This window comes from Rattus norvegicus, chromosome 18 (genome assembly GCF_036323735.1).
Source record: "Rattus norvegicus strain BN/NHsdMcwi chromosome 18, GRCr8, whole genome shotgun sequence".
Taxonomy (NCBI): domain Eukaryota; kingdom Metazoa; phylum Chordata; class Mammalia; order Rodentia; family Muridae; genus Rattus; species Rattus norvegicus.
The window spans coordinates 1,709,489-1,736,077 of record NC_086036.1 but is presented as its reverse complement, the minus strand read 5'-3'; the positions used below and the strand labels follow the sequence as shown (position 1 = coordinate 1,736,077).

At 40.7% G+C, this 26,589-nt stretch overlaps 1 protein-coding gene across 5 annotated transcripts in view; it reads right to left on the bottom strand.

The window, feature by feature from the left end:
* The window catches only part of Greb1l (GREB1 like retinoic acid receptor coactivator), a 236,824-nt gene that overhangs the window by 166,214 nt on the left and 44,021 nt on the right, over positions 1–26,589 (bottom strand). The window lies entirely within an intron of this gene.

Sequence of the window (26,589 nt, the reverse complement as noted above, 5' to 3'; positions counted from 1 at the left end):
TTGCTTGTTTGTTTGAGACAGGGTTTTTCTACATAGGCCTGACTGCTCTTGAACTCACTATGAAGACCAGTCTGGCCTCAAACTCAGAGATCTGCCTTCCTCTGCCTTGTAAATGCTGGGGTTAAAGGGGTGCATTATCACTGCCCAGCTTGTTTGTAACTTATGATTGTAGATTAATATTTAATCTTCCATTTTATGTAATCTCTCCTTAATCCACACTGAATACCAGTAAGTTGATAAAGCTGTTGTTTGCTATCTGTGCGTTTTTTGCCTCCATAAGATTTAGTTGATAATAGTCTGTTTCTGAGTTTTCACCTTCACACATAGCATTACACCCGTTTGTTCCCTTTGTTTATTGGGTTCAGATTACATATTTTGATCACTGGCTATGCTGTATAGCTATTTCCTCCAACACAAACATTCCTTTCTGGAAGGATAGAAATTGGTTAGGGACATCAAGAAGCCTTTGAGGTTCATTTACAACCCAACATTTACAAAACTCACAAGCTCCACCCCTGAGGTAATACAAGACATGTTCAATTGCTGGAAAAGAAGGAATTCTCCAGCAGTGTAGTTACCTGTTATGGTCTGTCTACGGAATCCAATGGCTTGGCTTTCCCCAGCTGTTACCCATAATGGAGTCCTACTCCATTAAATGATGCATCGGCCTGAGTATCCCATTCTCCTAAGGTAACTCCAGGAAATTCACTGATTCACCACACAATCTCGTTGGTTGTTATTCTATCTAGGTGAATGGCAATAGACTCCTTGGGGGAAAGTAACAACACAACTGGTGCCCACCCAGGGGTTAACGGACACAAAGATGAGTTTGTAGGACCTCTGCATGCCTGGGCTATGGGGAATAAAACATGAAACTGAGGTTAAGCCTTTTAAGACAACTTCTATATGGCACCTTTCCCATGTGGTGTGGCATATATGATACAGTGTACCATATGGCTATTATTGTGGTAGTTCCACAGGTTCTGTAATGAGTAAAAAAAATGTGTAATTAAGGCTGAGCTGTCAGAGGAGGGCACCCTCGGGAATAGTCTCAGGGTCCTTTGTGTGTTATGGAGTGGCACACCTCCTTAATGAATGGAGTTGACCATGTGAATATGAGGATGCCCCTAGAAGGACTGATGGACTGAAGAGTATTCCATAGTCTCAAAAACCCAAGAGTATAAGATTATAGAGGCAGTTGTGTGGCCACTGCTCTATGGGTGTGGAAGGACATGTGGCCAAGGCTGTGTTGCTTGCCCAGAAATGCCTTTTCTTTGCAAACAAAGGATTGCATCAGAAGAAAGACATCCAGACGCTATCTTCTGTGTTGGCCTCTGATTTGGAAGAAAGAGTGGAAAAAGGGGGAGGATGAATTAGAGGTGTTGGCTTGCTGTTTTTTATAGTTTGTAGACCATAAATAAAAGAGAACAGAGATTAAATCTCTGTTAAAGGGCTCTTTCTGAAAGCTTATTCAGTCATGGAGCTTCCACAGTACCAGGGGTGCTATGCAAGCTGCTGGAAGAGAAAGTCACCAACAGACTCACCCAGCCACGAACCACGTGAGCTATAGCAACAACTACTGTGGCAAGAGGTGCTCATATACAAGTGGAAAAATATTATGGGGATAGTCAATTGCTTTCTTTAATTTTTTTTAAGATTTATTTATTTTATTCTCTGTGCAGGAATGTTCTGCAATGTACCACAAAGGTAGGTCTGTGCACTATGTGCATGCCTAATGCCTAGGGAAGTTAAGGAGGGAATACAACTCCCTAGAACTGGAATTATGGATGGTTGTGAGCTGACATGTGGGTGTTGGGAATCAAACTGGAGTCCTCTCAAAGAACATCAAGTGCTCTTAACTGCTGAGTTATCTTTCCATCCCCTCAACTGTTTACTGATTGGACTTAGAGTCCATTCCATAGGAAAAAACATGTCTAGTACTTAAATTCTGGCCCCAAACTGATGGTTGGGGAGCTCTTCGGCCTAGGAATGAACCTATTGCTATTACTTTGCTAAACAGACACTGTGTCAAACTGCCTCTAATTCATATCTATTTACCCATAGGTTAATGCTGCTCTCAGCTCATCAGAGAATTCCTTTATGCAGTGGATGGTGGGAAATAAGCCTCTGTGAATGTTCAGAAACAAATGAGACATCTGTATCAACCCAGCCCCCAAGGTTCAGGGATCACTACAGAAGGTGTGGGAAGATTCTCAGAACCAAAGGTCAGGAAAGAGCAGAGTAAACCAGTACCTCCTGAAGCTTCACTTGAAAACTCACTGGAGTTGTGGCTTCCTGGACAAGATCAAGCCAGTAGGCAGGAATTCCAGCAGAGATGAGAGAGATGTCAAGATCTCCCACCCCCAGCTGAAGAACTACTGACAATGGATTTCTAGGAAGAGAGCCCCTTTTCTTTAAAGGGATAATCTTTGATAGGCTGGCTATATTCTAGTGGATGGTCCCACACCCATGAGCACACAGGCAGCACAAACTGGACCCAGTGAGTTATTTAAAAAAAAAAAAGGAGGAGGAAGAGGAAGAACAGGAAGAGGAAGAGGACGAGGGGAAGAGGAAGGAGGAAGAGGAGGGGGAGGGGAGGTCATGAAGTTGGGAGGTGGTGAGTGGAGTGAATATAATCAAAATATATAGTTTGCATGTATAAGATTACAAAGAATAAATAAAAATGTTATATTTTTAAAAAAATGAACCCTTCCTGGAATATAAAAACTTGGAACCCACAGGAAATAAAGAGTGAAGTAAATTTGATAAAAGATATTCCTCAGATTCAACCTTTAATAGAGAAGAAAGGAAAATCTATAATTTAGAATAAAGGTGGAGCCTTAACAAGGTTGAAATTCTGAGGCAAAATAAGGGAAATCGGTGGTTGATGCTCTGGCTATTGCCGGCTGACATCCCTATGCATATCTGAAACGAGAAGGCCACACGGCAGGCAACACGGAGGGAACTGAGCATGTGAGAGTCGGTACTTGATGGCCAGCTCACAAGGTTGGATAAGACTACTTCACAAGAGACTTAAGAAAGTAGGGACTGGTATGTATCTTTGCTGAGTCTCATGGTAGAACACAGACACTACAGGGAAGAAGAGGTTACCATAAATGAAGCATGTAAGAAACATGAAAGAAGGAATAGAGAGGGGGAATGGGTGAGGTGGAGAGAGGAGAGAGCAGATGATATATTCTGTCTGGGTTACCTGAATGCAAATGTGTTATGTTTAGCCACAGTCCCTATGGAAAAAGTTGACAGGAAACCAAATTCAATGCATTTAACCCTCTAAAACACTTAGAAGTCCGAAACAGGTTTCCAGAGAGTTGGGAAAAAAAGATGGGGAGACAGAGTTGAGTTGATAAAGATGAAGTAAATCTCAGGGCTGAAGATTGTCTGAAGAGTATGCTACACTCTTGGAACAGAGAACAGTCTTTTCTCCAAGCCTCTCAGGGACAGGGAGATGGGTGGTGGCCACGGCAATGTCCTAAGATAAAGAAGCAAAATTCATGGTGCTGACTAAACAAGCTAAATAAGGCAGTGCCTCCTACCCACATTACAATATTTAGTTGGTACTCACACTGGGGTGTTCTTTATGCTGCATTGGACCTGGTTAATGTTTTTCTTTTAGAGCCGTTCAGCTGCTGAGTTCTTAAAACCAAGGGCACTTGCTTGTAATGGGTGGTAGTGGGCTTTCAGAGATTCTGTCTACCCTCTGTTAAAAGGTTTTATTATGTAATCTAACCTTTGAGTTTCTTAAAGTCTTGGAAAAGCCTATGGAAGAATGGGAGGCAGGGCAGGGAGAGCATTAAAGATCGATTAGAAAAAGGAACACTTATAAGACGGGTTATCGAAAGAAAATCTCAGTGCCAAGGTGGGTTGACTGCCTATTAGCAGTTGGCCAGGAAGGTCCATGAGGTGTTCTAAACAATAAAGGCAATTATTGCTATTGCTGTTGGTTACAAACAAGAACTAGATAGTAAGGCCCTACTACTGAGGATATTGACTGCTTTGGTTACAGAACATGGAAAAATCAACCTGGAGCAGAACTAGACGTTCCCTTCCTGCTGGCTGGTCTTTTGAATGCCGGAGGGCAGTATGGAGCCTGTCGGGAAGTTTTCCCATTGATGGTCCTGCATACTTAAGGATCATTCATATCACACTGCCAATACTTCAGGCAAAATGTGCCTGTTGGCACCATAGCTACACAACTGCTGTAACCAACCAGTCTCCCATTGTGCTGAAGCCCTCCAGGAGGGAACCCACATTTGGTACTGTTGTTTTCTTATATGGATAGGATGTACCTGTGAAATTGTCTTGCAAGTATTTTTTGATTTAACTATTGTTAAAGCCATTTTGTGTATATCAAAGCATTCTCTCCTAAAGGAAAGAATAAGGCACTCCACATTGACAAAAATTAAAAAAAACCATAAAAACAAAAACAAATAAAAGAAAGTGAAGCAAACAACAAAACCACACCCACGCCCACACAAAAAAAAAATCAACCCACAGCAAAAGAAGACTTATGAGGACTCTTACTGAGTTAACACACCTAGGAAACAACTGCCTGCAACGTCAGGGAAGGAGACTGCCTGTGATACAGTAAGTGCTGTAAATTGCACAAGAAGCTCCAGAGACAGCTTTCTTGATTTATCACCCACGCTGGTGTGGGCTTTTCAATTTTGTAAGTACTTGAGACTCCCAGGCTGCTGAGAGCAGTCTTTATTTATTCTCCTGTAAGTAACCCTAAGCTTGGTTTACCAAGCTGGACATGAGAGATCCTTTCTCGAAAATGTGGAGCACAATTGAGGAATGACAGCCTGTCAGCCTCTGGCACCCACATATACTCATATCGGCAAGCAAATTCATGCATACTTTTGCATATACCACACACACACACACACAGGGGAAGGGAGAGCCTATCTCAATAATCTTTACATTTACTTTCTGAGAAATGACAGTAAGATCACTTTGTAAGAGATGGCTCCAGTAGTGCAATTCAACTCTGAATATGGAGATGTTTTTTTTCTGCTCCATAAAACAACTTCTGAAAATATTGCCTGCATAGTTTTTTTCTGCCAGGTAACATGAGAGAAAGCAAACTCAGAAAGTGCCAAGAGCACAAAAGCATGCCCATAAAGGAGGGCATGTGCTGGTGTTTTGATTAATTCTACATCTGTCTCCAGCCACCTTCAAAATGAGTCACTGCCATTTGGCAGAGACAAAAAGATCTGGGAAAGAAATTTCAGCTGTCATCTTCAGAGTACCCTAATGTGATATTGCACTCTCTCTGGCTTCTAGAATTTGAGCCAGATCTCTCTCTATTTGCACTTAAACACAGACTTGAACAAAAGAAAGCAGCCTGTGCCCTAGTTTCACTGGTGCCTTAACTAATGTAAAAGCTAAAGGTGGTAGATTTGCTCTCTGCTTGTCACAGATTTTTGCTTTCCTGGTTTACGGAATTAAGCAGCTATTCACTGTAGCTAGCTTCTCACTGTCTAGCAGTGGTTCTCAGCCTGTGGGTTATGACTCCTTTGGGGTTGAATGACCCTTTCATAGGGATCACCTAAGTCTTTCAGGAAATACAGATATTTATATTACTATTTCTAACAGTAGAAAAATTATAGTTATAAGGTAACAATGAAAATAATTTTATGGCTGGGGGTCACCACAACATGATGAACTGTATTAAAGGGTGGGACACTATGAAGGTTGAGAACCACTGCTCTTTAGTAAAATTAATAGCTGTCCCTTCTACTGAGACTTTAAATGAATTCTGAAGAGTTAGGTCTTGCTGTGTGCATCTGAGAGGACAGGAATTTGTCACAGGCCCAGGTAAGTCCAGAGTGTGAATCCATAGGTCTGGGTTATTTTGAACATCACATACAGAGAATTATTAATGGTCCCTAATACTTCGTCCTTTAACTTGATTTTCTTTGAACACTTCTCTTGAGTTTATTACGGCTTGTGCATATCATTCTCACTAATTGCAGAGCTCCTGAGGGACAGGAAATTCTTGTTTTATGTTTTCGGTCAAGACAGGATAGTGCTTTATGCCATCTTCATTCACCTAGCAACACAATTCATACTCACCAGAGAAAGGTTGATGAATAGGGGACAAATTAAAGAATCTTTACATTAAACAAAACACTCTAGTACCCGAGAGATGTCTCAGTGGCCAAGGCTGCTTGTAGCAAAGTCTGGAAGCCTAACTTTGATCCCTGTCACCCCCTGTCACCCCCTGTCACCCACACAATGGAAAGAGAAGAAGCAACTCCTCCAAATTGTTTTTTGACTTACACATGATGCCGTGACACAAAATAGACAAGCACGTGTGAAGAAACCGACAAAGCCAAACGCCAATCCCAACATGGAGAGAAAGGCTGCGGTGGTCCACATATCGTCATGTTTCCTTCTGGTTCTGTTTTTCTGTATGCATTTCTGTCACATAACCATAGTCACTCTTTAAAATTACTTCTTTTTCAGGATGTCCCCATGACTTCCATGCTGGCCTTGAACTTGAAATCCTTCCTCTGCAGCCTCCAAGATACTAGGACTATGCATGTGCTACGATGTCTAGTTCCACACTCACTTCTAGAGCTCATTTATGAAATCATTTTGCAAAGATTTTCAGGCAGTTCAGATGACTTAAAAGACCAGAGTTTCATCCACAATCCCATGGTTGGAGGAAAGACCTGGTCCCCATAAGTTATCCTCTAACCTGTAATATGTAATATGTAATTATACCTGTAATACACCATGTATATGCTTGTACTCACACATCGCATAGATGCAAACACACATATATACATATGGGGGAGAGGAGAATAAATACAGTTTTGAAAAAGATTAAAGGAAAAAGGCATTTTATATTACCAAAGCATTTACTAGCCCTTGTAATGTGCATTACTACTCCTTAACCAATTTATTTTCCTGTGTTCTACAAGAACCTTGTCTTGTACTTTGACTACATTATTCTGGAAGATGAAGGGTACACAGAGAAAAAAAGAGTACAGCCACATAGCTATGCCCTTCTAGACTACTCTCAAGATACTTGGTTTCCTGAGAAACCATGACCAAAATGCCTTGCCTCTGACTACTCCCTGATGGCAAAACACACAGCATCTCAGGCCCAAGGGAACAAAAGGGGGTAGAGAATTGAGTGTCTCCACCAATATCTGCAAGACTTCTCTTGGTGCTGAATTAAAAGAAAACTGGGAGGAATAAGGGGCCATCTCTCCCTAAGCTTCTAGCACAGTCTTCCATTTACAAGGGTTTGCCTTTGTCCTCTTGCTCTGGGCTCAAAAATGCTGACGGTGGGAGAAGGCTAGTAATGAATTAACACTTTAATATGAAGGTATCAGTGGCTTGCCACTCCCTGACCCACCCCATCCTTCTCCCTTTGCTTCTTTGTAAAACAAAATTATTTTTGATTGTGTGTGTGTGTGTGTGTGTGTGTGTGTGTGTGTGTGTGTGTGTGTGTTGATATACATGGATCCCACAGATATTATATCTCCTGGAGCTATAGTTACAGATCACTTAGGTGCCTGATGTGGCTGCTGGGAATTCAACATGGTTTCTCTGGAAGAACAGTATTCACTGAGCTGTCTCTACAGCCTAGTTGCTAATATTTTAAATTATGCGTTGAATATTTATACATAAATTGTACGTTCCCTTCATTGCCAATGACTTCTTATAACAAATCTAAAGAGAAATAACAGCTAGGCTAAGGGGCAACCAAAAGAAGTCTCACTGAGCCTTCCTCTCTCCTCTCTTCCTATACACCAAATTTACTGACCTACATTAACTGGGATAAAGTTCAAGGGCTTTAAATAAAAAGACTTGTATACGTGGTCATTTTGTTTCAGGACAGTAAGCTGGCTTTCAAAGTTTCTTTGGCTATGAAGTCCATTTAACTTCAAATGTTAAAGTCAGAGGGGGAGGATAGAGGAATGGTTTGGTTGGTAAAGTGCTTGCTGTACAAGTATGGAATCTGGGTTTGGATTCCCAGAACCATGTAAAAAAAAAAAACAGTGTGTGCTTATAAACCCAGAACTTATGAGACAGAGACAGGAGGATCCCAGGGGCTTGTCAGCCAGTCAGTCTAGTTAAAGCAAGAAGCTTTAAGTGAGAAACCCCTGCCTTAAAAATCAAGAGAAAGAAGGAATTAAGAAAGACTCCTGAGGGCTGGAATGTAGCTCATTGGTATAGTGCTGGCCCGGCATGTGCAAGGTCCTGGGTTTGATCTCTCACACGTCAGTATTAATAATAAGAAAAGACATATGTATTGCATAAAATAAAATAAATAAACATTGAGTTGAAAAGTACCAAAAGCAACCTCTGGCTTCCACGTGCATGCACATCCACACAATATACATATGAATATGTACACACACACAAACAACAAGGAAGGTTAAATGATCACTTTCTTAACAAACCCACAGAAACAAACTTTCTTAACAGCCCACAGATTTTTTTTTCAAGTAACATTGTAACTGTGCTGTGAGTTTCCATGTTGCCTAAGGCTGCTTTCATCCTAGGTCTGTAGAGTTGAGCAACTGTAACAGATACCTTATATGGCTGGCCTATCCCTCTCAAACACTCTCTATTTGGCCCGTTAGAGAAAACATTTGTCAAATGCTGATCTAAAATTATCACAAAATGAAAACCGTCAACTAGGGCACAGACCCCATCTGCTCAGAGCAGAAGGTGGCTGAAAGCTCTCTGGAGTCCAGGAGTTGGAGAACAGCCTAGGCAGCAAAGCACAACCCTGATATAGACAAGCAAACAAGATATGCACATCCACACAATATATACATGAACATGTATGTACATACACAAACAAAAAAGTCAGGGAGACAAAAAAGACAAGCAGACAAGCAAACAAACATGAAGTAGAAGTAGCAAGGCAAAACCACCAAGTGATATAGTTGTTCTGGTACTCCTCCTGATACAGTAACCAAAATATCCTATTTAAGGAGATTTATCAAGTGTCTGCTATGTACCAAGGAGACCTGCTAAAGTGCTAAGGGTATATGAAAAGCAGGTTTGTGGGTTTTTTTTGCGGGGGACATTGGGAATTTACTCATTTTTTAAAGTTTCTGTATCTAAACTTTCATACAGCCAAGGGGATCTTCCCAGTTAGACTATCTATCACCTGTGAGTGTCTGAGAATGAGTTACGTACAGAGTAAGCATTACAAAGAGACTGTGGCAAAGGACAGGCACATCATCACCATGGTGGCATCAGAGCTTCAACCACAGCACCCAAACCATACTGTACTCAGCCATAGAGATAACTTGAAGACAGAAGAATGTCACTCCCATGACCCTAAGAGGCCCTACCCTACACACATTGCTTCTGCTTTAGACACACTTTGAGGTAAGGAACCACCTATTTTATTTTAAAACTACAATCACTTCAGGAGGTATAAGGTAGTGGCAAAGTGAATGATTTGTGTGTGCAAGGCCTTGTGTTCAATCCCAGGCAGAGGGAACCAAAATTAATATTTAGAAGTAAGGGATCATGAAGAGCAGCTGAGGTTGAGCACTGGGAGAGGCCATGGAAGGCTACACTGGTGAAGGTGCAGCCTCAGTCGTAATCGATGATCAGGACTGAAGGGGTCATGCAAAGGAGTTGAGGTTTGGCACCATGAAGAGGCTATTGGTGAAGCATAGTTGCATCAGAAGACAGCAGTATTTTGGAGATGCCAGTACCATGAGATGGCCACCATGAACAGTAGCAGCAGTGGAGTACAGGCAGCTGGAGTCTAGAAGACAAGGTGTGTGCTACAAAGGGCAGAGCGGGAGAAGTGTCCCAAGCCCTTAGAGGAGCCCAGAAGATCATGAGTGTATAACAGACATTGGACTGTTTGATTTTGCTTTTGATTGTGACTGTGCCATGATACTTTTCTCTCTTGAAGTAAGAAAGTATTTTAGTGGAGTCCACAGTTAAGAGACTTTGAATTTTAAAAAGATTTTGAAATTTAAAAGATACTAGATATTTTAAATAGATTGAAGTTTTAATATGTAAAGACTGTGTGCCTCTTAAAGTCCTACGAACAGTCACAAATGTTTATATAAGCCCTTAGCTCTAGAATTGCTGCAAAAAAAACCCTAAATAAAATAAACATAGTCTTTTAGTAAAAAAAAAAATATTTAGAAGTAAAAGGCTCAATGAGGAAAGAAAATTAAAGAACCTACTGGCATAGCGAAAGCTATACTCAACAACAAAAGAACTTCTGGGGGAATCACCATCCCTGACTTCAAGCAGTATTACAGAGCAATAGTGATAAAAACTGTATGGTATTGGTACAGAGACAGGCAGATAGATCAGTGGAACAGAACTGAAGACCCAGAAATGAACCCACATACATATGGTAACTTGCTCTTTGATAAAGGAGCTAAAACCATCCAACGGAAGAAAGATAACATTTTCTTTTTTCTTTTTTTCCATCTTTATTAACTTGGGTATTTCTTATTTACATTTCAATTGTTATTCCCCTTCCCGGTTTCCGGGCCAATATTCCCCAACCCTTCCCCCTCCCCTTCTCTATAGGTGTTCCCCTCCCCATCCTCCCCCCATTACTGCCCTCCCCCCAACAATCATGTTCACTGGGGGTTCAGTCTTGGTAGGACCAAGTGCTTCCCCTTCCACTGGTGCTCTTAGTAGGCTATTCATTACTACCTGTGAGGTTGGAGCCCAGGGTCAGTCCATGTATAGTCTTTGGGTAGTGGCTTAGTCCCTGGAAGCTCTGGTTGGTTGGCATTGTTGTTCAAATGGGGTCTCAAGCCCCTTCAAGCTCTTTCAGTCCTTTCTAAGATTCCTTCAATGGGAGTCCCGTTCAGTGGTTTAATGATGGCATTCGCCTATGTATTTGCTGTATTCTGGGTGTGTCTCTCAGGAGAGATCTACATCCAGTTCCTGTCAGCCTGCACTTCTTTGCTTCATCCATCTTATCTAGTTTGGTGGCTGTATATGTATGGACCACATGTGGGGTAGGTTCTGAATGGGTGTTCCTTCTGCCTCTGTTCTAAACTTTGCCTCCCTATTCCCTCCCAAGGGTATTCTTGTTCCCCTTTTAAAGAAGGAGTGAAGCATCTGCATTTTGGTCATCCTTCCTGAGTTTCATGCGTTCTGTGCAGAAAGATAGCATTTTCAACAAATGATGCTGGTTCAATTGGAGGTCAGCATGTAGAAGAATGCAAATAAACCCATTCTTATGGCCCTGTACAAAGCTTACATCCTAGTGGACAAGAACCTCCACATCAAACCAGATATACTCAAATGAATAGAAGAAAAAGTAGGGAATAGTCTCGAACACATGGGCACTGGGGAAAATTTCCTGAACAAAACACAAATGGCTCAAGCTCTAAGATCAAGAATTGACAAATGGGATCTCATAAACCTGCAAAGCTTCTGTAAGGCAAAATACACTGTCATTAGGACAAAATAGCAACCAACAGATTGGGAAAGGATCTTTACCAATCCTACATCTGATAGAGGGCTAATAGCCAAAATATATAAAGAACTCAAGAAGTTAGACTCCAGAGAGCTAAATAACCCTATTAAAAATGGGGTACAGAGCTAAACAAAACATTCTCAGCTGAGGATTATCGAATGGCCAAAAAGCACCTAAAAAATGTTCAACATCCTTAGTCATCAGGGAAATGCAAATCAAAACAACCCTGAGATTTCACCTCACACCAGTCAGAATGGCTAAGATCAAAAACTCAGGTGACAGCAGATGCTGGCGAGGATGTGGAGAAAGAGGAACACTCCTCCATTGTTGGTGGGATTGCAGACTGGTACAACCATTCTGGAAATCAGCCTGGAGGTTCCTTAGAAAATTGGACATTGAACTGCCTGAGGATCCAGCTATACCTCTCTTGGGCATATACCCAAAAGATGCCCCAACATATAAAAAAGACACGTGCTCCACTATGTTCATCGCAGCCTTATTTATAATAGCCAGAAGCTGGAAAGAACCCAGATGCCCTTCAACAGAGGAATGGATACAGAAAATGTGGTACATCTACACAATGGAATATTACTCAGCTATCAAAAACAATGACTTTATGAAATTCGTAGGCAAATGGTTGGAACTGGAAAATACCATCCTGAGTGAGGTAACCCAATCACAGAAAAACACACATGGTATGCACTCATTGATAAGTGGCTATTAGCCCAAATGCTCGAATTACCCAAGATGCAATCCACACACCACAGGAAGCTCAAGAAGAAGGATGACCAAAATGCGGATTTTACCACTCCTTCTTAAAAGGGGTAAAAATATCCATAGGAGGGGATATGGAAGCAAAGTTTAGAGCAGCAACTCAAGGAATGGCCATTCAGAGCCTGCCCCACATGTGGTCCATATATATACAGCCACCAAAACTAGGTAAGATGGATGAAACTAAAAATGCATGCTGAAAGGGACTGGATATAGATCTCTCCTGAGAGACACATCCAGAGCATGTCCAATACAGAGGTCAATGCTAGCAGCAAACCCCCTAACTGAGAATAGGACTTCCTTGGGGGAATTAGAGGAAGTGTTGAAAGAGTTAAAGGAGCTTGCAACCCCATAAGAACAACAATGCCGACCAACCAGAGCTTCCAGGGACTAAACCACTACTGAAAGACTATACATGGACTGACCCAGGGCTCCAACTGCATATGTGGCAGAGAATAGCTTTGTTGGGGCAGCAGTGGAAGGAGAAGCCCTTTGTCCTGCCAAGGTTGGACCCCCAGTGCAGGGGAATATGGGGGGCAATAAGGGGAATGTATAGGGGGAATATCCATATGGGGGAAGGGGAGTTAAGGGAATGGGGGTTTATGGACAGGAAACTGGGAAGGGGAATAACATTTAAAATGTACGTAAAGAAATAAATCTAATAAAAAATTAAAAAAAAAAGAACCCACTGGCATTTAATTCCACATGAAGATGGAGAGGCGACCATGTATTTTTGTTTGGGAAAGAACATGAACTAGACGCTGTACTTCAGAGGCCCCAAATCTATAGTACACTTTTAACTGTTGGTTACTCCAGTGCTGCATTCACAGCTTCACGCCCATCTCTATTATCCTTGCCCTGGCTGCTGTGGAGTGACAGGGCCACTTTATGCACATCTAATCCTTTTTCTTCAATATTACTATTTCCTCCAACTTGAAAGAGTGCCAACCACCTTCCTTTAGTCTCTGAGACTCTCTGCTAAAATATGCTTCTTCTCAAAGTAGATCAGAATTATCTGGAGGTGGTTATTAACATTAACTGTCCCTAGAATAATCATGTCAACCGAAATTTCTAAATCACAAGTCTCTGTAGCAGGTACAAGTAACCAGTTAATGTTAGAGGTTAATGGTCTGATGTTCTTAAGTCTAAGAAGCTTCTAATGGCCTCTCCTTTGGAGTTTTACACATCCTCTATCCTTGCATGCTTCTTTTGTTTGTTTGTGTATCTCAGACACTCTCTTGGGTTCCAGGTTCGTACTTTTAAATATTCCTGAAACATTTCCACAGTCTGTCTTGTCAATGTGCCCTAAACATAACCTGACTTCTGAAACAAAACTGCTATTCAGACAGTTGGGTTTTTTTTTCCAAATTAATGATGCCACAGTTGTTCTTATTAGTTGGAATGGACTAGTAAAGTGATTTTTTAATCTTTTAGTTCTTGATTCCTCTTTGTTTAAGCGCACTGATCTTCCCAGCCCATGGCTAACATATCTCATGTGTCTCTTCTGTCCATGTCTAGCCTATTGACTACTTCTTATTCTTTTGGTAAGGGGTATTCAGAAACTCAGAATCTCAATTTCATGCCACTATGACTCCTGGTGCCACTTGCTGGCAGGTTAGCTCTTTTACAGACTATTGTGGTCCTATTGGTTATGCTCTGTCCCTGTGAGGTACAGGGCTGCTGCCAGCAGAGAAAACTGACCCCAGGATAGATAGAAGACACAGACTTTGGTCCACAAGAAAGCTCAGATATAGCATAGGCATTTTCTATAATGATGTTAAAGAGATAGGGAGGTCACAAGCACAGATGTTGAGAAATCACAGAGTTTTAACACCAATATTATGTGTCATTTGTTGGAGTTAAAGTAAGTCTTATTTGAAAAAGAATAGGTTAGCAAGAGGTGGATGAATAAAACAGGAGAAAAATTACATGTAGGACCATTGAGAAGGAAGGAGGAGGAAGATGGGGTAGGTGGATCAGTAAATATACATTTACTGTGAAAGCCTTGTCTTTTAAGAAGTTAAAATGCCTTCAAGCTTCCATACTGTGAGAAAATCCAAGTCAGAGGTAGAGGCCATTAGTGGTTACTCTCATCAGCAATCCCCTGACTCAGGTTTCAGCTCACCACAGCCACATATTCTAGGTCGCTCAATCCCTCATCATTTGTCTTTTAGGCCTCCAGAGACTCCAATATCATAAGTCAGAGACAGAGTTAATGCCATCAGCATTGTTTGAACTACTAGCCCACAGACTATAAGAAAATAGTCACAGTTTTAGAAACCATAGAGCTTTCAGGCTCTCTGCTTTTTGGAAAACACACACCCCTTCCAGCTTCCTCTAAATCCCCTCACCAATCCTCCATTCTCTCAGATGCCAATCTACCCATTTATAAGCCAAGGTATTCAGGCAGGGGAACTGTGGTATAAATTTGCATTGTCTAACTTTAAATGACATCCTATAAGTATGATGTCTGTTTATTTAGAGCTTTAAAAAAAATCCAATTTCTTAGCCATCCAGTCTCATTTCAAGTGCTTAAAGCCATATATAATTATGTTAATATAGGACATTTTCATCAACACTGAATGTTCTGTTCTCCTTTGAGTGTTTTGTTTTGTTTGAGACAGGGTCCCTCTACATAGCCTTGGTTGTTTTAGAACTCACTATGAAGATGGGGCTAGAACACAGAAAGTTCTATTGATCAGATAAAGGAATAGATTTCAGTTGATCAAGCTTAGAATTATTGGCATTTTATGGTTATATAAGTCTTTGTGGTGAGACGTTATCCTGGGTACTTAGCTGTACTCCCTCTACATGCCAGTGGCAACCCCCTCAGTGTGACAACCAAAATGTCTCCTGACATCACCATAATCTGTAGCAATGTGAAGGAGATCAAGTAATGAAAGACACCAGGTCTGAGTCATTATGTACTATGAGTTTTCTTCTTGCTGTCCCCGTGGCCTACTGAATAGCCTAAAATAATTTTCGTACCCACTGTTGCCCTGCAAATGTAACAGACATTTACTCCAGTACAGACTGAGGTCTCCCATGAAGAGCAGAAAGTGCAGACCTACCCATACTAGCATCACTCAATGATGCTGAAGGTGACTAGCTTACCTGGACAGGGTCCTTCATGCACCTTCCTGCCTCAGCGCAAGGATACAAACACAATACACCTCCACTGGCACTCTCCTGGGCACCAAGAGCAAGGCAAAAACAAACAAACCCTCATATGACCTAAGTTTCTAGTTTCAGCTACACAAAGCAGCCTCTCCTAAAGTGTGATCAAGAGCCCAAATCTTTAAAAGACAATTGTCTAAATTATTTAGGCTCTTTATTCTTTTTTAAAAAAGATTTATCTATTTATTTATTACATATAAGTACACTGTCACTGTCTTCAGACACACCAGAAGAGGGCATCAGATCCCGTTACAGATGGTTGTGAGTCACCATGTAGTTTCTGGGATTTGAACTCAGGACCTCTGGAAGAGCAGCCAGTGCTCTTAACTGCTGAGCCATCTCTCCAGCCCCTCTTTATTCTTAAATAGTACTCGCTGGTTATGTTTCTTGTTTGTTTGATTAGTTGTTGGATTTTTTTTTACTTGGATTCTAAAATAAAGATTTATGTTCAACTGAAATCTCCCATCTTCCCAGAGGGATATCCATCCACTGAAATAGAGGCACAAAAAGCATCTTGTTGTGAGCTCAGGAAACAGTCATGTTTGAGAACTACAGAGGTCACCATATAGCAGAAGTAGACACAGGGATTATAGGAGAACTGAACAGGCTAGGACCAGATGTCAGGAACAACTGGATATGGGCTGGTGGTTTTCTGTTTTCTTATCAGGCTGTAAATATTGGCAATGACTGAGAAACAATGGAGTCTACACATCATTGGCTGTAAAGACATGGACATCAGATTGGTATATCTCTCCTCAGTTCAGAGCCACTAAGAGTAGTGTCAGAGATTTGGGAACTGGGTATTCAAAAGCTCTGTAATTAGTGACATGACCCAACCACCTAAACTGAGGCATGGGTGAGAGTCCTTGCCTGTTCAGTTAAATGCTATGGGGTGCTAAGATTTAAAGGAATTCAGACAAGGACCAAGCCTTCAATATGGGCAAAAATGAGCTCAACACAGACTACTAATGGTGGGGCAATGCTTTCTTTTCTTCCTCTTCTTTTTTTAATCCCACAGACGTGTGAGGCTCAAGTGAAATGGCTTTATCTCTGCTGGGCCCAGTACTGTGATTGACAATAAGAATTTGGCATGCCCTATAAACAGACAAATAAAACAAAGACATCCATTAGCCTAGTTTTGTACTTGCCTTAAATGTTATACTATGCCTTAGCTATAGCAGGTACCCAATAAACAAATACACTGGAATACTGAATAAGGTAAAAGATTACGTACCTCTCACAAGAGAGGACCCTAAAAGGTAATAAGGCTTTATTTCATTTTTTGGGTACCACACAGACCCTATCAGGGTAATAGCTATATGAGGTAAATGGGAAAAAGGTCATAAATTCAAGAAAACAAACAGAATCAACAAAAACTAATGGCACATTTAAATTGATAATCTGTGGTGACTTCTGTGTAAGGGACAGTCTGCGGAGCAGAGAGCTATGAGAGATTCTGTCCTAATTTGGCACCGGTGTTGGTATAACTGTTGCTACTCCTAGAAGAAAAGATGAGAGAAAGGATTGATTACAGGAATCCAGTGGAGAAAGTCTAATGGAGAAGAACCATGACCTTAGGTGGAGGGGCACCAGCAGCCGAAGGCATCCCCCAAAAGAGGGAGGCAGGAGAATAATTAGCCAGACTTTCCCCACCCCATTCCTACTTGGGGCCCCTGCTGGGACTTTGCCTTAGGGCAGAAGTCTTTGGAGTCCTTATGGAAGCCTCCCAGAGAGAGTCTAGGGGGTAAGGGAAAGGAGTGTGTGCTCCTTCCCAGGAGGCCATCACCCTCCCTTCACTGTGGATGTCTGCAAGTCTTCAAAATGCCAACTGATAACCAACTGATACATAACCCAAGAAGAAGGAGTCCCTATTCCTCTCTCATTCTGCATGAGAATTTAAAAATCACTCTGATTTAAAAACAAACTTTCAGGACAAAAATACCCCGATTACAAAGAAAGCTAAATTCAGATAACAAACAGGGAACTTTACTCTGTCAGACCTGAATCCGTCAGCCACAAATACACCAATTAGCTTCCTGGCTAGTTCCCATCTAAATTACTGACATTTATTATCAAATTAAAACAAGAGAAAGAATAAAGGTATATTTTCTCACTCGTAATACCGAATTTATTAAAGTCACCTCACAGATTTACAGTTACACAACAAATCATTAAGCTTTTATTATGTATATTGTCATTAATTTTTAAGAAACCATTATCTATACAGAAGCATCACAGTGAAAACAGCTTGTGTTCACTAATTGCTAATATAATGGTTTCTTTCTTGAGAGAGAAAGTTGTATGCAAGTCAACTGCTTAGTCAGGGTAGGCTCGCTGCACAATGACCGTTTGCTATAGATTTCATACTTATCTGCAAAGGACACAGACTGGCCTATGGTAAAAGCATACACAGTCACATCAAGTTACTATTAATGGTATGCATAACCACTTTATATGCGCAGATATGATGACCACTTTTACACATGCAGATCTTCAAGAGGAAACACTCCCTGACCAGGATTGATATTTTTTTCTTTGTTGTGAATTAATAAACCAATCCAAAGAGATAGGTCTATTGCCTTGTCTGTGAATCACTTAAATTATTATAAGGATTCGGCAGGACTCATCTCCCTAAAATATAATCTCGACTATATATATTCTTTACTAATACAGCAGTTTATACTTCTCACGGGCCTAAATAGCCTTGTTCCCCAATTAAGTCGTAAGCACATAATTTCACTGCCTGCCATACATACACACAAACACAGGGGAAATCTCAGTGGAAAACAGAGAAGTTCCTGCCCTCCCAGGCTGGTGAATCACAATAAGGAGGTAACTAAATAAGAACTTCAGACAATGACCCTTGGTAGAAATAAAATCATAAAAGCTACTAGGCCAAAGCTTTTGGGACAAAAATCAGCTGAGACAAAAGCCCCGAGGTGGGGTTTGCACTGGGGATGCTTAAGAAATGATCAATAGATACAATGATCAATCAGTAAGAGGAAAGTGATAGGAGATAAGACAGGAGAGTCAGCCAGACACCAGCTCATCGGGCTCTGGAGGCCAAAGAATTTGCATTTTGTTCCAAGAGTGATGAGAAGCTGCCTTAGGGTTTGGAGCTAGAGATGTGTGACCTCCCCTTCAAAAGCATCACTCTGTCTCTCCGTGGAGAAGAGCCTGCAGCCAACAGAAGGCCACAGCAGGCATTCAAGCAAGAGCAGTGGTGAACGTGGAAAGCACATGAGGAGACTGGGGAGTTGGTTAATCTGGAGCTAGGCCTGCTGGCAGACTGAATGGGTGGCACGTGTGGGGGAGGGGAGAGAGAAAACAATAATGGGTAGGGGTGCAGAGGGGAGAAAGGGAGGGATGTAGGTATGACATAGGTGAATGCTTATACAAGGCAATCAAGAATTGGGTACGGAGTGCACGTTGGATATCCATTAACTCCCCAAAGGAGATGCACTAATCACTTGTACATATAAATCTGGAGTTTTGGGGAGAGGTTAGATATGCTTTTAAAAATAATCCAACTGGATTATTAGAAACATATGCTCAGAGGAGATAGACTGTACCTTTACGTTTTCATTGTGAACTATTGTTTTCTCACACTGAAATGCAAACACAAGCAAACAAAAATTCCATAGGATAATATGAATTAGTGATGCTCAAATTAAAAACTGGAAATGTAGTCTTCAATGTTTACCCCTTGATGAGATTGCATCTTAGTCCAACTATTTCTCTATCAAAAAATGTCTGATTTGTAATTACTTACATCAGAAAATGAACACAGTCAGAAAAATAAGAGTTAAGCAAAGAAGGGGTGGAAAGGAAAGTGAATTCAATACTCTAAAGACTCAGAACCAGACCATAGGTTTCCTAGTTCAAACCTGTACACAATAGTCACTCATAGGTGACATCTAAAAAGGAGGGCAAATGTGGGTGGCCTTCTCCACACTGCCACATCAAAACGCAGGAAATACAGCAGAAGTATCGAGACAGCATGTGGGCACAATTTGTTCTGGTTGTGGGTCAAGAGACTCTCAAGACATGAACAGCTCAAATGTGCAGAGTCCTCAACATGGGCTCAGACATATGAACAGCTCAGATGTGCAGGGTCCTCAAGTGACCATGGGCTCAGCTTCTGGCAACTGGCCTTGCTCAGTTAAACAATTTGCCACAAAAGGGAAGGAGAATACATTTGGATTCTGTAAGAGGAACTCTGAGTACAGAGTTTCAAGATTACTTCATAAATTATACAATCAAGCAAATACTTGTTTCTTATTCTAAAGAATTTTCACTTGGTCTAATCTCTTTACAGAGAAGTTTAAAGCTACCAAAAAAATCCTTTTGTAAGGACAAAAGGTCAGGAAGTGGCAAAGTCATAATCAGAGAGTGACCTTAGATCTTTTTGAAGTGCAAAGAAGAAAAATAGCAGCCTACAGCTTAAAGCTAACATCACACCTTGGAGTCAGTGAGTGACAGAGAAAATCACTAACAGCTCTCTGGTTCTTCAGTGGGAACCGCAAAGCTTACTAAAGCAGTGTCTCTTAACCTTCCTAATGCTGTGACCCTTTAATACATTTCCTCCTGTTGTGGTGACCCCCAACCATAAAATTATTTTCATTGCCACTTCATAACTTTAATTTTCCTATTGTTATGAATTGTAATGTAAATATTTTGAGAGACAGAGGTCTGCCATAGGGGGTTGAGAACCATGGCACTAGAAAATCCCAGAACACATGATAGTTAATAATTTAGTCATTTCAAATTTTTTTCCAGTAACTTTTAGAATTTAAAAAAGACTTTCAAAGAACAATAATTTTCCTTTGAGAGGTTCTGTTTTCTTTCATGATTTTACTAAATAACAAGAGGTTATTTGGTGAAGGTTATGTGGGAAGGAGGGGCAAGGATACAATGCAAAAAGCATGGCACGTTTTCCTTTAAATGTGTCCAAAGAAAAGCTTGGGTTTGAAGAACACACCACATCTTAAGCTTTGCTCATGGAGATCCAAAGCAATGGTAAGAACCTGAGCACAGAGCCTCCACCTCATTTAAAAGGCAAGCACAGTAACACTACTTAATATGTATTCACTCTTAACATCGTCTTTGGATTGTGAAGTGTATTTCCTTCAGTCTTTGACCAACACCGACCCCCTCTAACACAAACATCCTCCTAAAAGCCTGTCCACCTTGGAGGTTAGCTTTCCCCCCTTAGCTTTGATTTACAGAGAAGGAAAAGAGAAGAGAAAGAAGTAAAACACGGCAGCATTCACTCACCACCAGCAGCACTAAAGAGTGGGCAGTCGCTGAGTGCAAGCACTCTACACCTTCAGCCCCTCTGCTTGTTCTTTCTCCTTTACTGTGTCAGCAACCTCTTGCTAAACTCACAGTCAAGATCACCATTGATCACAGCATGCAAACTTGGACCCAAAATTAAACTACAGGTGTATTTTGATAGTCTGGATGAAACGGTTGTTAGAACTGTTCAACTTGAACCAAGCTATGTAATTCAAGATTAATGATTCTCATTAAATAAATCTGAAGAAAAAAATGGGACTGTTCTACTCAGCTATCACAATCATGTATGTGTAAGACTGATGGAATTTACCTGAGACCATGTAACCAATTGTATCCCATGAGTTATTGCTACAGTTTTATAGGAAAAAATGATCAAATAAAAACCTAATTAATATTTAATCTCCAGAATATGAGTAATATATACATGGATACCATTTGTCAAATATTCTCACAAAATACTCTCAGAAGTAAACAGTTTCCTTCACTTTCTTTGCAGGACAGCAGAATTTCAACTAAAGCCAGGAAGGGTCTCCTTCAAAATTCTACAGGGCAAACAAAAATCACAGGTTGCCACGGTCATTCCATAATACACACAGATAAGGCAGTCCAGAATCTCCTTAAGGACCAGCAAAACACACATCAAATTATCTGAACTATACCAAGTGGTTCTGAGATAATCTGCAGAAACATTCACATCTTTTTTATAAATAGCAGATAACCGACTATCCAGACGCCATTAAAAATAACAGATAAGCAACTATGCAGAGGCTGGTTACACAGAGGGTGCCACACAAATTCAGAGATAAACGTGCCCAAGACCAAGATGCCCCTGCAAAGACGCAGACTGCTCTGCACATACATGGGCAGACTCCATCTCAGGCCATTCTCAAAGCAGTAGGAGTGTGAGAATAAGAACAAGAACTAGAGAATGAGAACATGATTTAATTCTTATAGTCAGACTTTCACTCTCTTACCCAAGCGTGTGTCCTGGTCAGACTAGAAGAGCATAATGCTTCAAAGGAGGATACTGTCTTATAGTTGACATCTGAGTTGAAAATATTTTCCAGTCATTGTGTTCATCGTGCTGATTTTACAGAGCAGAATGATTACATCAAAGTGTCTGCAAATACAATCTAGGGAGTCTGCAAAGGCAGAGAGTGTTCGGAGAGGGGGAGGAGAGAGGAAGAGGCAACAGAAGTCAGAGCAGGGTAACACCAGAACCACAAAACCGGCTTTTGAACAAAAGAAAATAGGGGCATAAAACATTTACAAGTGTTTTCATTCATACGATTTCTTCCTAGATCCATTAAAACACTGGCTTATGATGGATTTACACCACAGTGAAACTCTTGACAACTTCAAAATCAACTTCATGTTTGGGTTTTCCATTCTTTCAGGTGATAAATAGTGGGAATCAGGGAAGGAATGTCACTTGAAGTCAGTCATTTATCACAAACCAAAATGGCTAAGTACCCCATAAACCACAATGATCCATTTCCTATTAGCATCGCACAACAGAAGGCAACCTCATCGGCATTAACAATTTTTATGACCTCCGTTGGCAGAGAGACTAATGTTAGGAAATGGCTTGTGTTTGCTCTGTTATAAATGTTCATTATTATACCATAAAAAATCTTTGATGGGATAAACTACTGATTGGTCCATTAAGGGATTCCTTTTTGGAGAAGAGAGGACTATCTTGGTAAAGTACTTTCACGATTCACAAGCTCTAGTCTGTTTTGGATGTGAGCTAAGTGCTTCTTAATCAGGATGTCTAATGTCATAACAGACTATAAACAATTTCTGCCCCTACCAAAGATCTTTGAGGTCACTGACCATTCTGTGTCTCAACTTTCAAAGCCCATCCTTCAAGTTTTAGGTAATAGTAGGTTTCTTAGTTGCAAGAAAAGGCATGAAATTAGGGTGTCATGATTGAAATTAGGTGAAACTGTCATAGAATTTATGTTCAATATACTGTTCATAAAATGCAACCTCAGAGTTTGAACATCTCAGGGGTCACATCCAGGTGACTGGTAACACTCTTCACTACACACATCAACAGGAGCTACAGTTAGTGTTAATAAAGAAATGGCTCCATATACAGACTGAGAACCAAGTGGTGAGGAAAAACAACTGGAGAAGTGGCAGCACAGCAAGAATTGGGAAGATGAAGCACTCTTAAGATTCTGTTCTTTCATAACTTTTAGAAACCTGTTTTGAAGTGAGTGGTTGAAAGCTCCCTAAATCCCAATAGTTACCAGATACATACGTATCTATTTTGGTGTTGTATTTAAATGCATTGTGTAGTTTTAGATGCATAATGCATTTTTACTAAGGTTTTCTAGGTTCTTTAGTTCTTAACCTCATTGTTCTCATTTTTTTCATTAGAAACATCAAGAAACTTGGAAAACCTAAAAGGCATATGGCAGAGTCTTTAAATTGATTATATTCAACTGTGAACTCTCTGAGAGCTCCATTTCACAGTATAATAAGTCCCTCCAAGACCATAACTAGTATTTGTACATAAATGTACATATTTTCAGAAAAGTAAAAACCTTGGGCAGAGAAAGAATAAGAAATGATTCATTTATCATATTTTTAGAAAAACAGATATAGTTCTAAATAAGAAAAAAGTAAAATAAAGTCCAAATTATTAAAAATAAGTATATACCAGGTTGCTAATTAAATATAAGATTAATTTTTTAAATGCTTGTTGAATTATTTCAGAAATTTAGAAAATGAAAGCAAAAGAATGAGAAAAAGATGGAGAGCTCTCATGCTGACCCAGGGTGTGAGCGGTAATTAGTGAAAGAAAAAGTAAATCTCATGACCTCGACATTGAAGAAAAGTTTATCATACTAATAATTTCAACACTTTTCTCCACGAAAGATAATCTTCTAGAAAGCCTGGGTTCCTCTGAAAATCCTGTGCCTGCTAGAATCTGTCAGCAAGTCTCTGATACTTGGACTTTTAACCTTTCCCTTTCCTTAAATTCCTCCTCTACCTATCACCAACTGATGGCTGGCATTGTTTCCTTTTTCCTTTGAAATCACCAATAGCCCTCAAGTCTGATGATCCCACCCACCAAGAACTAGGGGACCATGTGAATGGGAGCTGAATGTTTACGACCTTATTTATGCGAAGGAAGTTTTAGTCATCAGAACCCTAGTACCATCCCAAACCAAAACAACACAAAATATTACACAGTATCTATAAAAAGGACAAGAAATCTATATCACTCCTTCTTAGTTTTGTCCTGAATTTTGGGGAAATGTGCTGAGGTGATATTTAGACTTTTGGGGCAGGGCTGCGATTTGAACCCAGGACCTCAAACATAGTAGGCACAAGCTCTACCACTGAATCTCACTCCTTGTCCCCACTACTCAGCGTCTTAAGCATAATCAGATCCTTGAGTGTGGACCTCTCTCTCACACATGTTCTTTGATGGTACTGTCCCCCTAATGTATCTCACATGCATAGAGCCCCTTATCCAAAATTAACTCCATCCTCCATCACTATATGGTTTACAAACATTTTTAATATATTTATTTCTATGTGATACACAGTGTGTGTGGAGGTCAGAGGACAAGTTATAGAAGTTGGTTTTCTCTCCACTATGTAGGCCCATCAGCATTGGCAGCAGGTACTCAACCATCTTTGCAACACTTACATATATTTTTTGGATTAAAACTATTCAAGGGATCCTCACTACAAGCCTAAGTTTCCTTTTAAGAATAATTTATTTATTTTTATTTCATGTGTATTGGTGCTTTGTCTGCATGTATGTCCGTGTAAGGGCATGAGTTACAGACAGTTTTGAGTTGCCATGTGGGTACCGGGAATTGAATCTAGGTATTCTGGAAGACTAGCCAGTGCTCTTAAACATTGTGCCGTCTTTCCAGCCTCAAGCCCAACTTTCTAATTCGTGCCTCCCAGACTTCTCCTTCAAGTCACCCATACAAAATAGAGTAATATTTATAGAATATATTAACATGACCTTAGGAAACATTTTGCTTTATTTTAATAAAACCTCATTATTTTCTTTCGTCAGCTTCCGAGTGCTCAGATTTTAGGTATATGCCACCACACCAGCACTGAGGAACCTCGTGATGGCAAGGGAGGCATCCTAATGGCTTGAAAGGAAAACACAACAGCCCACATCTGTACCTGTTCCCAGCTAGCACCCATGCTGGGAAATCTGATTCAGTTATCTGGCCTTTCCATCCGATTTCTCATCTTTTCTCTAAAGCTTCCATGTAGGTGAGGATCATCTGAAATTTTATGAAAATGCAAATTCTAATTTCCTAAGCATGGGATGAGGCTATAGCCTCGTGTAGGGCTGCCTCTGTTAGTCTCTCACTACACATATGGTCTAGCAATGTCCTTAAATATGGATGGGCATTGGAGTCCACACGAGCAACTAAAGATCCCATTACCAGGCCACACTGTAGAATTAGTCAAAGCAGAAGCATTAAGGAGCTGGTTTTCCCCACGAACAGACTGTTAGACACTCAGTCCCTGCTGTCCCTGCTTTGTGATTTCATTCAACCTGGCATTGACCTCTTTTTCCCTCAGCCTCTGTGTAGGAATGCTCAATGCATGTCAAACCCTACCCACCACACACTCGATCAGGGAAGCCCGCTGGTTCCCTGACTGTTTCCTTCCTCTTGGTCCTCAACCTAACAAGCCTAACAGTGACCACGGCACTCCAGAGGTCTTCCTCTGTAATCAAACTTTAGGCTCTGCCCTGTAATGGTAATCATGTCACTTCATAAAACTCCCTACAGTGGAAAGCAGCAAGGTGTCTTCTCCTTATCTGATTTTTTTTGACCCAAAACTGTTTCTTAATTTGGCTTGCAAAGATCTTGGAAACATTAGGCTAAGTGAAAGAAGCCAAAGTCAAAAGATGATGCATAACATAATCCTTTCATACGTCCATAACAGAAGAATCTATATAGAAAGTAGATATCAATGTTGCCAAGGACTAAGGCAAAACAGGAATGGGAAGTGGTTGCTAGTGAGTATATATTTTCTTAAAAAAACATTTTTATACTTCTTTGAAAATTTCATACAATATATTTTGATTATATTCACCCCTAATTTTTCCCATATCCACCATACCCACCTTCCTAACTACTCCCCACTTTGTGTTTTGTTTTGTTTTTTAGAAACCCACTGAGTCTGATTTGTATTGCCCTGACACTCATGGGTGTGGGGCCATCCACTGGCCCTTGAAGAGAATTAACCCCTCCCCTAGCAGCCGTCAACTGTCCACAGCTTCTCAGCTACAGGGGTATGGGCTCATGAGCCCTGCCCCTCCATGCTGGAATGCTGACTGGCTTAGTCTTACGCAAGCAGCCACAGCTGTTGTGAGTTCAGGACTGCAGACATCCCGTTGCGTCCAGAAGACAGTGTATTGCTCCCATCCTCCTGACCTCTGGCTCTTATAGTCATCCTGGTCCATCTTCCATAACAGTCCCTCAGCTTACATATGATATAGACATACTTATAAAACTAACTTTAAGAAAACAACCAACCCAATTAAAAAGTAGGTCAGGCGGCTGAGAATGTGCTCAGAAGAGAAAGTACAAATGGCTAAGAAATGCATTCTTTTAATGTGCACCATTCTTAGCCACAGGAGAAATACGAATTAAAACTATGATGAGATTTTATTTTACCATAGTCAGACTGGCTAAAAACAAAACAAAGCAAAAACAACCAAGACAATAAACACTAGTGAGGATGTGGGAACAGGAAGATTCCCATACACTGTTGGTAGGAGTGCAAACTGGTAGAGTCACTATGGAAATCTGCGGTGGCACCAAAAGAAAGAAAATAAAATAAAACCCTAGAAAGAGACCTACCATATGACCCAGTTG